Source organism: Carassius auratus, unplaced genomic scaffold (assembly GCF_003368295.1).
Source record: "Carassius auratus strain Wakin unplaced genomic scaffold, ASM336829v1 scaf_tig00215260, whole genome shotgun sequence".
Classification (NCBI taxonomy): Eukaryota; Metazoa; Chordata; class Actinopteri; order Cypriniformes; family Cyprinidae; genus Carassius; species Carassius auratus.
The window spans coordinates 32,161-47,710 of record NW_020528010.1 but is presented as its reverse complement, the minus strand read 5'-3'; the positions used below and the strand labels follow the sequence as shown (position 1 = coordinate 47,710).

The window sequence follows — 15,550 nt, the reverse complement described above, 5'->3', positions numbered from 1 at the left end:
GGAGAATATGATATTAGTTTTATGATATTTCTGTACAGAATTTGATGAAGCGTCTGGTTGATAAAGGTTTACAGAGTCTAGGGACTGGCACGTTTAAAAACGGTGGGGCCAGGGGTCAGTGGGTTACGGTCAGTGGGGCTAAGGCTAGCAGTTTTGTTTGGGGCTAAGGCTAGCAGTTTTGAGGGTTAAGGTTTAGGGGCTAGTTTGGGGTCAGTTGCAGCTAGGTATATAGATAAAAACGAGTTTCACCCTCATTAATTCCACCCTCGTTAGCATATGCGATCTGATTGGCCAAAGCTTACCTGTCCGTATCTTTTGAAGCGTAGGTCCGATGTGCACATAACTGGTATCGTTGGATTCAGAAGGCGGCCTTCTTTCAGGTAGCGTGGATCTATGGAAGAAAGGATGTCGTTTTCAAATCCAATGTGACCGTACATCAGTCTAAAGCGTGACAAAAAGGAAGCCAGTCATCGATAAAAACAAGAAATACATCCAAACGAAATAACCCGTGAAATCATTTGTCTTTTTAGGAACAAGGTATCACTAGCCTGAATAAAAATAGTTTTCCAGCCAGTTCGTGTGCGTCTGTGTGTTTTGACTGCATATGCGTGTGAGTGTGCACACGTGCGTGTGAGTGTGCACAGGAGTGTATGTGTGTGTTTGTGAAAAGAGAGAGAGAGTGCATCATTAAAATTAGACTGGAAAGATGTCTTTGAGTGAAGTCATCCGCTCAAGAGCTCCGCCTGGAGTGTCAAATCCTGCTAAAATATTGGAATCCTAATCAGTTTTTTACACATGGCTATTCACAGTTTTATCCAGGAGAGGGCGACCGAGAAGCCAAGGGTTATATCCTGGAGAATATGATATTAGTTTTATGATATTTCTGTACAGAATTTGATGAAGCGTCTGGTTGATAAAGGTTTACAGAGTCTAGGGACTGGCACGTTTAAAAACGGTGGGGCCAGGGGTCAGTGGGTTACGGTCAGTGGGGCTAAGGCTAGCAGTTTTGTTTGGGGCTAAGGCTAGCAGTTTTGAGGGTTAAGGTTTAGGGGCTAGTTTGGGGTCAGTTGCAGCTAGGTATATAGATAAAAACGAGTTTCACCCTCATTAATTCCACCCTCGTTAGCATATGCGATCTGATTGGCCAAAGCTTACCTGTCCGTATCTTTTGAAGCGTAGGTCCGATGTGCACATAACTGGTATCGTTGGATTCAGAAGGCGGCCTTCTTTCAGGTAGCGTGGATCTATGGAAGAAAGGATGTCGTTTTCAAATCCAATGTGACCGTACATCAGTCTAAAGCGTGACAAAAAGGAAGCCAGTCATCGATAAAAACAAGAAATACATCCAAACGAAATAACCCGTGAAATCATTTGTCTTTTTAGGAACAAGGTATCACTAGCCTGAATAAAAATAGTTTTCCAGCCAGTTCGTGTGCGTCTGTGTGTTTTGACTGCATATGCGTGTGAGTGTGCACACGTGCGTGTGAGTGTGCACAGGAGTGTATGTGTGTGTTTGTGAAAGAGAGAGAGAGTGCATCATTAAAATTAGACTGGAAAGATGTCTTTGAGTGAAGTCATCCGCTCAAGAGCTCCGCCTGGAGTGTCAAATCCTGCTAAAATATTGGAATCCTAATCAGTTTTTTACACATGGCTATTCACAGTTTTATCCAGGAGAGGGCGACCGAGAAGCCAAGGGTTATATCCTGGAGAATATGATATTAGTTTTATGATATTTCTGTACAGAATTTGATGAAGCGTCTGGTTGATAAAGGTTTACAGAGTCTAGGGACTGGCACGTTTAAAAACGGTGGGGCCAGGGGTCAGTGGGTTACGGTCAGTGGGGCTAAGGCTAGCAGTTTTGTTTGGGGCTAAGGCTAGCAGTTTTGAGGGTTAAGGTTTAGGGGCTAGTTTGGGGTCAGTTGCAGCTAGGTATATAGATAAAAACGAGTTTCACCCTCATTAATTCCACCCTCGTTAGCATATGCGATCTGATTGGCCAAAGCTTACCTGTCCGTATCTTTTGAAGCGTAGGTCCGATGTGCACATAACTGGTATCGTTGGATTCAGAAGGCGGCCTTCTTTCAGGTAGCGTGGATCTATGGAAGAAAGGATGTCGTTTTCAAATCCAATGTGACCGTACATCAGTCTAAAGCGTGACAAAAAGGAAGCCAGTCATCGATAAAAACAAGAAATACATCCAAACGAAATAACCCGTGAAATCATTTGTCTTTTTAGGAACAAGGTATCACTAGCCTGAATAAAAATAGTTTTCCAGCCAGTTCGTGTGCGTCTGTGTGTTTTGACTGCATATGCGTGTGAGTGTGCACACGTGCGTGTGAGTGTGCACAGGAGTGTATGTGTGTGTTTGTGAAAGAGAGAGAGAGTGCATCATTAAAATTAGACTGGAAAGATGTCTTTGAGTGAAGTCATCCGCTCAAGAGCTCCGCCTGGAGTGTCAAATCCTGCTAAAATATTGGAATCCTAATCAGTTTTTTACACATGGCTATTCACAGTTTTATCCAGGAGAGGGCGACCGAGAAGCCAAGGGTTATATCCTGGAGAATATGATATTAGTTTTATGATATTTCTGTACAGAATTTGATGAAGCGTCTGGTTGATAAAGGTTTACAGAGTCTAGGGACTGGCACGTTTAAAAACGGTGGGGCCAGGGGTCAGTGGGTTACGGTCAGTGGGGCTAAGGCTAGCAGTTTTGTTTGGGGCTAAGGCTAGCAGTTTTGAGGGTTAAGGTTTAGGGGCTAGTTTGGGGTCAGTTGCAGCTAGGTATATAGATAAAAACGAGTTTCACCCTCATTAATTCCACCCTCGTTAGCATATGCGATCTGATTGGCCAAAGCTTACCTGTCCGTATCTTTTGAAAAGCGTAGGGTCCGCGATTGTGCACATAACTGGTATCTCGTCGATTCAGAAGGTCGGCCTTCTTTCCGGTAGCTTGGTGATCTATGGAAGAAAGGATGTCGTTTTCAAATCCCAATGTACCGGGGTACCATACAGTCCTAAAAAGCCGGTTAAAAAAAAGGGAGCCAGTCCTCCGATAAAAACCAAGAAATACATTCCCAAGTACGCAATAGACCCGTCCAAATCATTTGGTCCTTTTTAGGAACACTAGGTATACACTGAGCCTGAATAAAAATAGTTTCCAGCCAGTTCGTTGTGCGTCTGTGTGTTTTGGACTTGCATATGCGTGGTGAGTGTGCACTACGTGCGTGGTGAGTGTGCACAGGAGTGTATGGTGTGTGTTGGTGAAAGAGAGAGAGGAGTGCATCATTAAAATTAGACTGGAAAGATGTCTTTGAGTGAAGTCATCCGCTCGAAGAGCTCCGCCTGAGTGTCAAATCCTGCTAAAATATTGGAATCCTAATCAGTTTTTTACACATGGCTATTCACAGTTTTATCCAGGAGAGGGCGGACCGAGAAGCCAAGGGGTTATATCCTGGAGAATATGATATTAGTTTTATGATATTTCGTACAGAATTGAGTGAAGCGTCTTGGTTGATAAAGGTTTACAGAGTCTAGGCCTGGCACGTTTAAAAACGGTGGGGCCAGGGGTCAGTGGGTTACGGTCAGTGGGGCTAAGGCTAGCAGTTTTGTTTGGGGCTAAGGCTAGCAGTTTTGAGGGTTAAGGTTTAGGGGCTAGTTTTGGGGTCAGTTGCAGCTAGGTATATAGTATAAAAACGAGTTTCACCCTCATTAATTCCACCCTCGGTAGCATATGCGATCTGATTGGCCAAAGGCTTACCTGTCCGTATCTTTGAAGCGTAGGTCCGATGTCACATAACTGGTATCGTTGGATTCAGGAAGGCGGCCTCTTTTCAGGGTAGCGTGGATCGTATGGAAGAAAGGATGTCGTTTTCAAATCCAAGTGTGACCGTACAGTCAGTCTAAAGCTGTGACAAAAAGGAAGCCAGTCATCGATAAAAACAAGAAATACATCCAAACGAAATAACCCGTCAAATCATTCTGTCCTTTTTAGGAACAAGGTATCACTAGCCTGAATAAAAATCAGTTTTCCCAGCCAGTTCGTGTGCGTCTGTGTGTTTTTGACTGCATATGCGTGTGAGTGTGCACACGTGCGTGTGAGTGTGCACAGGAGTGTACGTGTGTGTTTGTGAAAGAGAGAGAGAGTGCATCATTAAAATTAGACTGGAAAGATGTCTTTGAGTGAAGTCATCCGCTCAAGAGCTCCGCCTGAGTGTCAAATCCTGCTAAAATATTGGAATCCTAATCAGTTTTTTACACATGGCTATTCACAGTTTTATCCAGGAGAGGGCGACCGGAGAAGCCAAGGGTTATATCCTGGAGAATATGATATTAGTTTATGATATTTTCTGTACAGAATTTGATGAAGCGTCTGGTTGATAAGGTTTACAGAGTCTAGGGACTGGCACGTTTAAAAACGGTGGGGCCAGGGGTCAGTGGGGTTACGGTCAGTGGGGCTAAAGGCTAGCAGTTTTGTTTGGGGCTAAGGCTAGCAGTTTTGAGGGTTAAGGTTTAGGGGCTAGTTTGGGGTCAGTTGCAGCTAGGTATATAGATAAAACGAGTTTCACCCTCCATTAATTCCACCACTCGTTAGCATATGCGATTCTGATTGGCCAAAGCTTACCTGTCCGTATCTTTGAAGCGTAGGTCCGATGTGCACATAACCGGTATCGTTGGATTCAGAAGGCGGGCCTTCTTTCAGGTAGCGTGGATCTATGGAAGAAAGGATGTCGTTTTCAAATCCAATGTGACCGTACATCAGTCTAAAAGCGTGACAAAAGGAAGCCAGTCATCGATAAAAACAAGAAATACATCCAAACGAAATAACCCGTGAAATCATTTGTCTTTTTAGGAACAAGGTATCACTAGCCTGAATAAAAATAGTTTTCCAGCCAGTTCGTGTGCGTCTGTGTGTTTTGACTGCATATGCGTGTGAGTGTGCACACGTGCGTGTGAGTGTGCACAGGAGTGTATGTGTGTGTTTGTGAAAGAGAGAGAGAGTGCATCATTAAAATTAGACTGGAAAGATGTCTTTGAGTGAAGTCATCCGCTCAAGAGCTCCGCCTGGAGTGTCAAATCCTGCTAAAATATTGGAATCCTAATCAGTTTTTTACACATGGCTATTCACAGTTTTATCCAGGAGAGGGCGACCGAGAAGCAAGGGTTATATCCTGGAGAATATGATATTAGTTTTATGATATTTCTGTACAGAATTTGATGAAGCGTCTGGTTGATAAAGGTTTACAGAGTCTAGGGACTGGGCACGTTTAAAAACGGTGGGGCCAGGGGTCAGTGGGTTACGGTCAGTGGGGCTAAGGCTAGCAGTTTTGTTTGGGGCTAAGGCTAGCAGTTTTGAGGGTTAAGGTTTAGGGGCTAGTTTGGGGTCAGTTGCAGCTAGGTATATAGATAAAAACGAGTTTCACCCTCATTAATTCCACCCTCGTTAGCATATGCGATCTGATTGGCCAAAGCTTACCTGTCCGTATCTTTTGAAGCGTAGGTCCGATGTGCACATAACTGGTATCGTTGGATTCAGAAGGCGGCCTTCTTTCAGGTAGCGTGGATCTATGGAAGAAAGGATGTCGTTTTTCAAATCCAATGTGACCGTACATCAGTCTAAAGCGTGACAAAAAGGAAGCCAGTCATCGATAAAAAACAAGAAATACATCCAAACGAAATAACCCGTCAAATCATTTGTCTTTTTAGGAACAAGGTATCACTAGCCTGAATAAAAATAGTTTTCCAGCCAGTTCGTGTGCGTCTGTGTGTTTTGACTGCATATGCGTGTGAGTGTGCACACGTGCGTGTGAGTGTGCACAGGAGTGTATGTGTGTGTTTGTGAAAGAGAGAGAGAGTGCATCATTAAAATTAGACTGGAAAGATGTCTTTGAGTGAAGTCATCCGCTCAAGAGCTCCGCCTGGAGTGTCAAATCCTGCTAAAATATTGGAATCCTAATCAGTTTTTTACACATGGCTATTCACAGTTTTATCCAGGAGAGGGCGACCGAGAAGCCAAGGGTTATATCCTGGAGAATATGATATTAGTTTTATGATATTTCTGTACAGAATTTGATGAAGCGTCTGGTTGATAAAGGTTTACAGAGTCTAGGGACTGGCACGTTTAAAAACGGTGGGGCCAGGGGTCAGTGGGTTACGGTCAGTGGGGCTAAGGCTAGCAGTTTTGTTTGGGGCTAAGGCTAGCAGTTTTGAGGGTTAAGGTTTAGGGGCTAGTTTGGGGTCAGTTGCAGCTAGGTATATAGATAAAAACGAGTTTCACCCTCATTAATTCCACCCTCGTTAGCATATGCGATCTGATTGGCCAAAGCTTACCTGTCCGTATCTTTTGAAGCGTAGGTCCGATGTGCACATAACTGGTATCGTTGGATTCAGAAGGCGGCCTTCTTTCAGGTAGCGTGGATCTATGGAAGAAAGGATGTCGTTTTCAAATCCAATGTGACCGTACATCAGTCTAAAGCGTGACAAAAAGGAAGCCAGTCATCGATAAAAACAAGAAATACATCCAAACGAAATAACCCGTGAAATCATTTGTCTTTTTAGGAACAAGGTATCACTAGCCTGAATAAAAATAGTTTTCCAGCCAGTTCGTGTGCGTCTGTGTGTTTTGACTGCATATGCGTGTGAGTGTGCACACGTGCGTGTGAGTGTGCACAGGAGTGTACGTGTGTGTTTGTGAAAGAGAGAGAGAGTGCATCATTAAAATTAGACTGGAAAGATGTCTTTGAGTGAAGTCATCCGCTCAAGAGCTCCGCCTGGAGTGTCAAATCCTGCTAAAATATTGGAATCCTAATCAGTTTTTTACACATGGCTATTCACAGTTTTATCCAGGAGAGGGCGACCGAGAAGCCAAGGGTTATATCCTGGAGAATATGATATTAGTTTTATGATATTTCTGTACAGAATTTGATGAAGCGTCTGGTTGATAAAGGTTTACAGAGTCTAGGGACTGGCACGTTTAAAAACGGTGGGGCCAGGGGTCAGTGGGTTACGGTCAGTGGGGCTAAGGCTAGCAGTTTTGTTTGGGGCTAAGGCTAGCAGTTTTGAGGGTTAAGGTTTAGGGGCTAGTTTGGGGTCAGTTGCAGCTAGGTATATAGATAAAAACGAGTTTCACCCTCATTAATTCCACCCTCGTTAGCATATGCGATCTGATTGGCCAAAGCTTACCTGTCCGTATCTTTTGAAGCGTAGGTCCGATGTGCACATAACTGGTATCGTTGGATTCAGAAGGCGGCCTTCTTTCAGGTAGCGTGGATCTATGGAAGAAAGGATGTCGTTTTCAAATCCAATGTGACCGTACATCAGTCTAAAGCGTGACAAAAAGGAAGCCAGTCATCGATAAAAACAAGAAATACATCCAAACGAAATAACCCGTCAAATCATTTGTCTTTTTAGGAACAAGGTATCACTAGCCTGAATAAAAATAGTTTTCCAGCCAGTTCGTGTGCGTCTGTGTGTTTTGACTGCATATGCGTGTGAGTGTGCACACGTGCGTGTGAGTGTGCACAGGAGTGTACGTGTGTGTTTGTGAAAGAGAGAGAGAGTGCATCATTAAAATTAGACTGGAAAGATGTCTTTGAGTGAAGTCATCCGCTCAAGAGCTCCGCCTGGAGTGTCAAATCCTGCTAAAATATTGGAATCCTAATCAGTTTTTTACACATGGCTATTCACAGTTTTATCCAGGAGAGGGCGACCGAGAAGCCAAGGGTTATATCCTGGAGAATATGATATTAGTTTTATGATATTTCTGTACAGAATTTGATGAAGCGTCTGGTTGATAAAGGTTTACAGAGTCTAGGGACTGGCACGTTTAAAAACGGTGGGGCCAGGGGTCAGTGGGTTACGGTCAGTGGGGCTAAGGCTAGCAGTTTTGTTTGGGGCTAAGGCTAGCAGTTTTGAGGGTTAAGGTTTAGGGGCTAGTTTGGGGTCAGTTGCAGCTAGGTATATAGATAAAAACGAGTTTCACCCTCATTAATTCCACCCTCGTTAGCATATGCGATCTGATTGGCCAAAGCTTACCTGTCCGTATCTTTTGAAGCGTAGGTCCGATGTGCACATAACTGGTATCGTTGGATTCAGAAGGCGGCCTTCTTTCAGGTAGCGTGGATCTATGGAAGAAAGGATGTCGTTTTCAAATCCAATGTGACCGTACATCAGTCTAAAGCATGACAAAAAGGAAGCCAGTCATCGATAAAAACAAGAAATACATCCAAACGAAATAACCCGTGAAATCATTTGTCTTTTTAGGAACAAGGTATCACTAGCCTGAATAAAAATAGTTTTCCAGCCAGTTCGTGTGCGTCTGTGTGTTTTGACTGCATATGCGTGTGAGTGTGCACAGGAGTGTATGTGTGTGTTTGTGAAAGAGAGAGAGAGTGCATCATTAAAATTAGACTGGAAAGATGTCTTTGAGTGAAGTCATCCGCTCAAGAGCTCCGCCTGGAGTGTCAAATCCTGCTAAAATATTGGAATCCTAATCAGTTTTTTACACATGGCTATTCACAGTTTTATCCAGGAGAGGGCGACCGAGAAGCCAAGGGTTATATCCTGGAGAATATGATATTAGTTTTATGATATTTCTGTACAGAATTTGATGAAGCGTCTGGTTGATAAAGGTTTACAGAGTCTAGGGACTGGCACGTTTAAAAACGGTGGGGCCAGGGGTCAGTGGGTTACGGTCAGTGGGGCTAAGGCTAGCAGTTTTGTTTGGGGCTAAGGCTAGCAGTTTTGAGGGTTAAGGTTTAGGGGCTAGTTTGGGGTCAGTTGCAGCTAGGTATATAGATAAAAACGAGTTTCACCCTCATTAATTCCACCCTCGTTAGCATATGCGATCTGATTGGCCAAAGCTTACCTGTCCGTATCTTTTGAAGCGTAGGTCCGACGTGCACATAACTGGTATCGTTGGATTCAGAAGGCGGCCTTCTTTCAGGTAGCGTGGATCTATGGAAGAAAGGATGTCGTTTTCAAATCCAATGTGACCGTACATCAGTCTAAAGCGTGACAAAAAGGAAGCCAGTCATCGATAAAAACAAGAAATACATCCAAACGAAATAACCCGTCAAATCATTTGTCTTTTTAGGAACAAGGTATCACTAGCCTGAATAAAAATAGTTTTCCAGCCAGTTCGTGTGCGTCTGTGTGTTTTGACTGCATATGCGTGTGAGTGTGCACACGTGCGTGTGAGTGTGCACAGGAGTGTATGTGTGTGTTTGTGAAAGAGAGAGAGAGTGCATCATTAAAATTAGACTGGAAAGATGTCTTTGAGTGAAGTCATCCGCTCAAGAGCTCCGCCTGGAGTGTCAAATCCTGCTAAAATATTGGAATCCTAATCAGTTTTTTACACATGGCTATTCACAGTTTTATCCAGGAGAGGGCGACCGAGAAGCCAAGGGGTTATATCCTGGAGAATATGATATTAGTTTTATGATATTTCTGTACAGAATTTGATGAAGCGTCTGGTTGATAAAGGTTTACAGAGTCTAGGGACTGGCACGTTTAAAAACGGTGGGGCCAGGGGTCAGTGGGTTACGGTCAGTGGGGCTAAGGCTAGCAGTTTTGTTTGGGGCTAAGGCTAGCAGTTTTGAGGGTTAAGGTTTAGGGGCTAGTTTGGGGTCAGTTGCAGCTAGGTATATAGATAAAAACGAGTTTCACCCTCATTAATTCCACCCTCGTTAGCATATGCGATCTGATTGGCCAAAGCTTACCTGTCCGTATCTTTTGAAGCGTAGGTCCGATGTGCACATAACTGGTATCGTTGGATTCAGAAGGCGGCCTTCTTTCAGGTAGCGTGGATCTATGGAAGAAAGGATGTCGTTTTCAAATCCAATGTGACCGTACATCAGTCTAAAGCGTGACAAAAAGGAAGCCAGTCATCGATAAAAACAAGAAATACATCCAAACGAAATAACCCGTGAAATCATTTGTCTTTTTAGGAACAAGGTATCACTAGCCTGAATAAAAATAGTTTTCCAGCCAGTTCGTGTGCGTCTGTGTGTTTTGACTGCATATGCGTGTGAGTGTGCACACGTGCGTGTGAGTGTGCACAGGAGTGTATGTGTGTGTTTGTGAAAGAGAGAGAGAGTGCATCATTAAAATTAGACTGGAAAGATGTCTTTGAGTGAAGTCATCCGCTCAAGAGCTCCGCCTGGAGTGTCAAATCCTGCTAAAATATTGGAATCCTAATCAGTTTTTTACACATGGCTATTCACAGTTTTATCCAGGAGAGGGCGACCGAGAAGCCAAGGGTTATATCCTGGAGAATATGATATTAGTTTTATGATATTTCTGTACAGAATTTGATGAAGCGTCTGGTTGATAAAGGTTTACAGAGTCTAGGGACTGGCACGTTTAAAAACGGTGGGGCCAGGGGTCAGTGGGTTACGGTCAGTGGGGCTAAGGCTAGCAGTTTTGTTTGGGGCTAAGGCTAGCAGTTTTGAGGGTTAAGGTTTAGGGGCTAGTTTGGGGTCAGTTGCAGCTAGGTATATAGATAAAAACGAGTTTCACCCTCATTAATTCCACCCTCGTTAGCATATGCGATCTGATTGGCCAAAGCTTACCTGTCCGTATCTTTTGAAGCGTAGGTCCGATGTGCACATAACTGGTATCGTTGGATTCAGAAGGCGGCCTTCTTTCAGGTAGCGTGGATCTATGGAAGAAAGGATGTCGTTTTCAAATCCAATGTGACCGTACATCAGTCTAAAGCGTGACAAAAAGGAAGCCAGTCATCGATAAAAACAAGAAATACATCCAAACGAAATAACCCGTGAAATCATTTGTCTTTTTAGGAACAAGGTATCACTAGCCTGAATAAAAATAGTTTTCCAGCCAGTTCGTGTGCGTCTGTGTGTTTTGACTGCATATGCGTGTGAGTGTGCACAGGAGTGTATGTGTGTGTTTGTGAAAGAGAGAGAGAGTGCATCATTAAAATTAGACTGGAAAGATGTCTTTGAGTGAAGTCATCCGCTCAAGAGCTCCGCCTGGAGTGTCAAATCCTGCTAAAATATTGGAATCCTAATCAGTTTTTTACACATGGCTATTCACAGTTTTATCCAGGAGAGGGCGACCGAGAAGCCAAGGGTTATATCCTGGAGAATATGATTGATAGATAGATAGATAGATAGATAGATAGATAGATAGATAGATAGATAGATAGATAGATAGATAGATGGATAGAGTTTCACCCTCTCGTGGTGCTTTTTGTGTTTCGCACGTGTGTTGCACGGTCAGAGTACACTTATTTTTCATGAAGACAGGACGGGTCATCAGCCTCCTCCGCCAAACCTCCGGCTCCGGGCTCCTAGGGGCAGGTCTGTCACGAAGAAGCCACGGTTCAGAAGTTCTCCTGCGAGGTTCTGCACAAATGGAGGGCACAAATGTGGCTGTGGTCCCACGTCCTAGCTCTAAGCATCCAGTGCTTGCTGGACTCCGTCTTTTGAACCTCTGAGGCTATTTGTTCCGGCGTGCTGTTTCTCGCCAGGTGGACAGGTAGGTTCTCCTGCGGTCTGTGGCAAACCAAGCAGTGAAGCGCCGGTCAGCTTTTCTAAAAAGGGGGGAGAGAGGACATGAAATAAATGATTCCTACAAGTCAAGTCAGTCAAGTCACCTTTATTCATATAGCGCTTTAAACAAAATACATTGCGTCGAAGCAACTGAACAACATTCATTAGGAAAACAGTGTGTCAATAATGCAAATTGTTAGTTAAAGGCAGTTCATCATTGAATTCAGTGATGTCATCTCTGTTCAGTTAAATAGTGTCTGTGCATTTATTTGCAATCAAGTCAACGACATCGCTGTAGATGAAGTGACCCCAACTGAACAAGCCAGAGGCGACAGCGGCAAGGAACCGAAACTCCATCGGTGACAGAATGGAGAAAAAAACCTTGGGAGAAACCAGGCTCAGTTCTCCTCTGACCAGACGAAACCAGTAGTTCAATTTAAGGCTGCAGCTTCCAGAAGAGATCAGATGTGCTAAAACACTAGTCACATTTAAATCTAGACTCAAAACGCGTCTTTTTAGCTGTGCATTTATTGAATGAGCACTGTGCAATGTCCGAACTGATTGCACTATATTTTCAATGTTTTATTTTATTTTATTTTTTTATGTAAAATCATTTTCTAAATGTTTTTAAATGTTTTAATCATTTTAAAAGTTTAAAAATTGCTTGTTTTATTTTTGTTATTATTTTTCTTCATGATTATTTTACTTTCTTTTATGTAAAGCACTTTAAATTACCATTGTGTATGAAATGTGCTATATAAATAAACTTGCCTTGCCTAATGATATAGCAAGTACATAGGGTGTTATGGGAAGTGTTCCCGGTTCCAGTTTACCTAATCAATGCAGTCTAAAAATCCTTTAACGGATTTGGATATTAAAAGCATATTAGTATGTTATGTGTGAGCCAGGTTAAAGAGATGGGTCTTTAATCTAGATTTAAACTGCAAGAGTGTGTCTGCCTCCCGAACAATGTTAGGTAGGTTATTCCAGAGTTTAGGCGCCAAATAGGAAAAGGATCTGCCGCCCGCAGTGGATTTTGATATTCTAGGTATTATCAAATTGCCTGAGTTTTGAGAAAGTAGCGTACGTAGAGGAGTATAATGTAAAAGGAGCTCATTCAAATACTGAGGTGCAAAACCATTCAGGGCTTTATAAGTAATGAGCAATATTTTAAAATCTATACGATGTTTGATAGGGAGCCAGTGCAGTGTTGACAGGACAGGGCTAGTATGGTCATATACTTCCTGGTTCTAGTAAGAACTCTTGTTGCTGCATTTTGGACTAGCTGTAGTTTGTTTACTAAGCATGCAGAACAACCATCCAATAGAGCATTACAATAATCTAACCTTGAGGTCATAAATGCATGGATTAACATTTCTGCATTTGACATTGAGAGCATAGGCCGTAATTTAGATATATTTTTGAGATGGAAAAATGCAGTTTTACAAATGCTAGAAACGTGGCTTTCTAAGGAAAGATTGCAATCAAATAGCACACCTAGGTTCCTAACCGATGACGGAGAATTGACAGATGATTTTAAAGAATCAGACATGAGTTAAAGAAATTTAGAAAGGCAAACAACAAAAAACAGCCATCAGCAGCAGAGCGAGACCTGTGCCATTAGCATTTCCATTGTGTAATGGTGTCAATGGGTCTTCAAAGTGCAGAGTGTTTTTGTAAAGGCACAGACAGTCTTGAAAACTTGAAAAATCACTCTAACTTTGCTATCAAAACAGGAATACATTTCATAACACAATTTTAACGCACACATTCCAGTGCAAACACGTTTTTTGGTTTAGCTTAGCCCATTGACAAATAACATTCAGCTTTCTTTACCCAACAGCTAGGTTCATTTGTATTCTTTTCCATAAAACAATAAACAACATCTTACGCTTGACTACACGTGAATGACAGTGAACCTCTTGATGACTGAGCTTATAGATATCCGGACAGGAAACAATATACTAAGCAAGGAAAGCATTTGTTTACAGTTTATTTACACTGCAGTTTAAACTGTTAAACAAAGACATGCAATTGTAAAACAGAAACACACATATTACCTCCTCTCAGCTTGTTCAGCCATTGCAAAAGGACTCGAAGTAAGTGAGGGTCCGGGTCAGATGTGAAACTTTGATGAAAAATCCCAAAAGACAGCTTTGATTTCACTGTCACCTCCACTCAGTTGATACAGTAACAGTGGGGGGGAAGCAGTCTCACCTTCAGTGATGTCACCGAAGCAGAGCCAGTGAGCTGTGGGCACAGTACATTTGCAGCAATTTCAAACTGACACAAAGACACACTGACACACACACACACACACAAACACACACACACACACACACACACACACACAGAGAGATAGCCTTGTAGCATCAAATTAACTTAGTCCGTCAGATCATGCAACAATTAATGTTTATAAAAAAATAATGAAGGATCATGCAGGACTGAGGGATAATGGACCAGCAAATGACCAAATGCTCCCTATGACAAACTGTTTTGGTCAAACAAAAGGAAAAGAAAGAAATCCCAACATCTCTCCATTCTAATCTGAAGCACTTTTTTCATCTTTAACCATTAGTTTTATGCCTCTTTTCGGCTCAGGTGTTTGGCCATCCTTCTCCTTCTTGCCCTTGGTGACTAATTTCTGCTGGTATCTGCCCAAAACTGTTGTTTTAGAACAAATATAGAAAGTATGATTGGTAGAACAAATCAGAACTCTTAAATGTGAATTGTGAAAAAAAAAATTATTAACTATAAAACATACAACAAAACAATAAAACTATAACATTTAAATCATAAAACCAAAGAACTCTTAAAACTATTACATGAACTAAAAACAGAACCATAAAACAGACACAGTGATCTGGGGAGGTGTTTGATCCCTGGATCAAACTGTTGTCCAGTTCACCATATCCATAAAGACATCAAACTTGTCCAAGGCCTGGGTCAGAGCTTCGGCCATGGCCCACAGTATCATGTAATATATTAGGCATATATTATTATATGTATTTTTTCCAATATATTCCAATATACATCCAAACGAAATAACCCGTGAAATCATTTGTCTTTTTAGCAAGAAGGTATCACTAGCCTGAATAAAAATATTTTTCCAGCCAGTTCGTGTGCGTCTGTGTGTCTTGACTGCATGCGTGTGAGTGTGCACAGGAGTGTATGTGTGAGAGAGAGAGAGAGAGAGAGAGAGAGAGAGAGAGAGAGAGAGAGAGAGAGAGAGAGAGAGAGAGAGAGAGAGAGAGAGAGAGAGAGAGAGAGAGAGAGAGAGAGAGAGAGAGAGAGAGAGAGAGAGAGAGAGAGAGAGAGAGAGAGAGAGAGAGAGAGAGAGAGAGAGAGAGAGAGAGAGAGAGAGAGAGAGAGAGAGAGAGAGAGAGAGAGAGAGAGAGAGAGAGAGAGAGAGAGAGAGAGAGAGAGAGAGAGAGAGAGAGAGAGAGAGAGAGAATCATTAAAATTAGACTGGAAAGATGTCTTTGAGTGAAGTCACCCGCTCAAGAGCTCCGCCTGGAGTGTCAAATCCTGCTAAAATATTGGAATCCTAATCAGTTTTTTACACATGGCTATTCACAGTTTTATCCAGGAGAGGGCGACTGAGAAGCCAAGGGTTAGTATGTCGTTCATGGTGATTGACTTTAAATCTAGCATGTTGATCACACACACTGTAACGTGCTATGGTGTAGTATAGTACACAACAGTCTACAGTTATACCCACACTACAATATATATGATAGAAGCCATGCATTGTTCAATAAATAAAACGTAATAGTCTTTCAGAAACATAATTCATCTTTATTGAGGCACTTCAGTTTCTCAATTCCATCAAATGTAAATAGTCCATCTTGCGCTTTTCCCTGTCCACTAGAGGGCAGCAGAGGTGTTAGTGTGCCGCTCCTCCGGCACTGCCGTCTCCAGCATCTGCTCCAGGACGGAGAGCCTAAATAAAGTCTCATGAAGTTACTGATAACTTGTTGCTGACTTTTTTGCCCCCTTGACGCGTACTTCCAGTGTGGACTGAAATGTGACAGTGTGCT

The 15,550-nt window shown here is 42.6% G+C and overlaps 1 long non-coding RNA gene across 2 annotated transcripts; it reads right to left on the bottom strand.

Annotated features, from left to right (window-relative positions):
* Positions 1 to 10,599: 10,599 nt before the first annotated feature.
* LOC113094094 (uncharacterized) lies at positions 10,600 to 14,159 on the bottom strand. 2 transcript variants are annotated; one of them, XR_003287981.1, is made up of 3 exons: positions 13,571 to 13,894; positions 11,193 to 11,551; positions 10,600 to 10,657 (listed from the first exon to the last, which is right to left on the bottom strand). It is a non-coding gene; the product is annotated as an uncharacterized LOC113094094 (long non-coding RNA). The 2 variants fall into 2 exon arrangements; XR_003287982.1 differs by lacking the exon at positions 10,600 to 10,657 and having other exon boundaries at positions 11,075 to 11,551; positions 13,571 to 13,638; positions 13,728 to 14,159.
* Between the last annotated feature and the right edge of the window lie 1,391 nt (positions 14,160 to 15,550).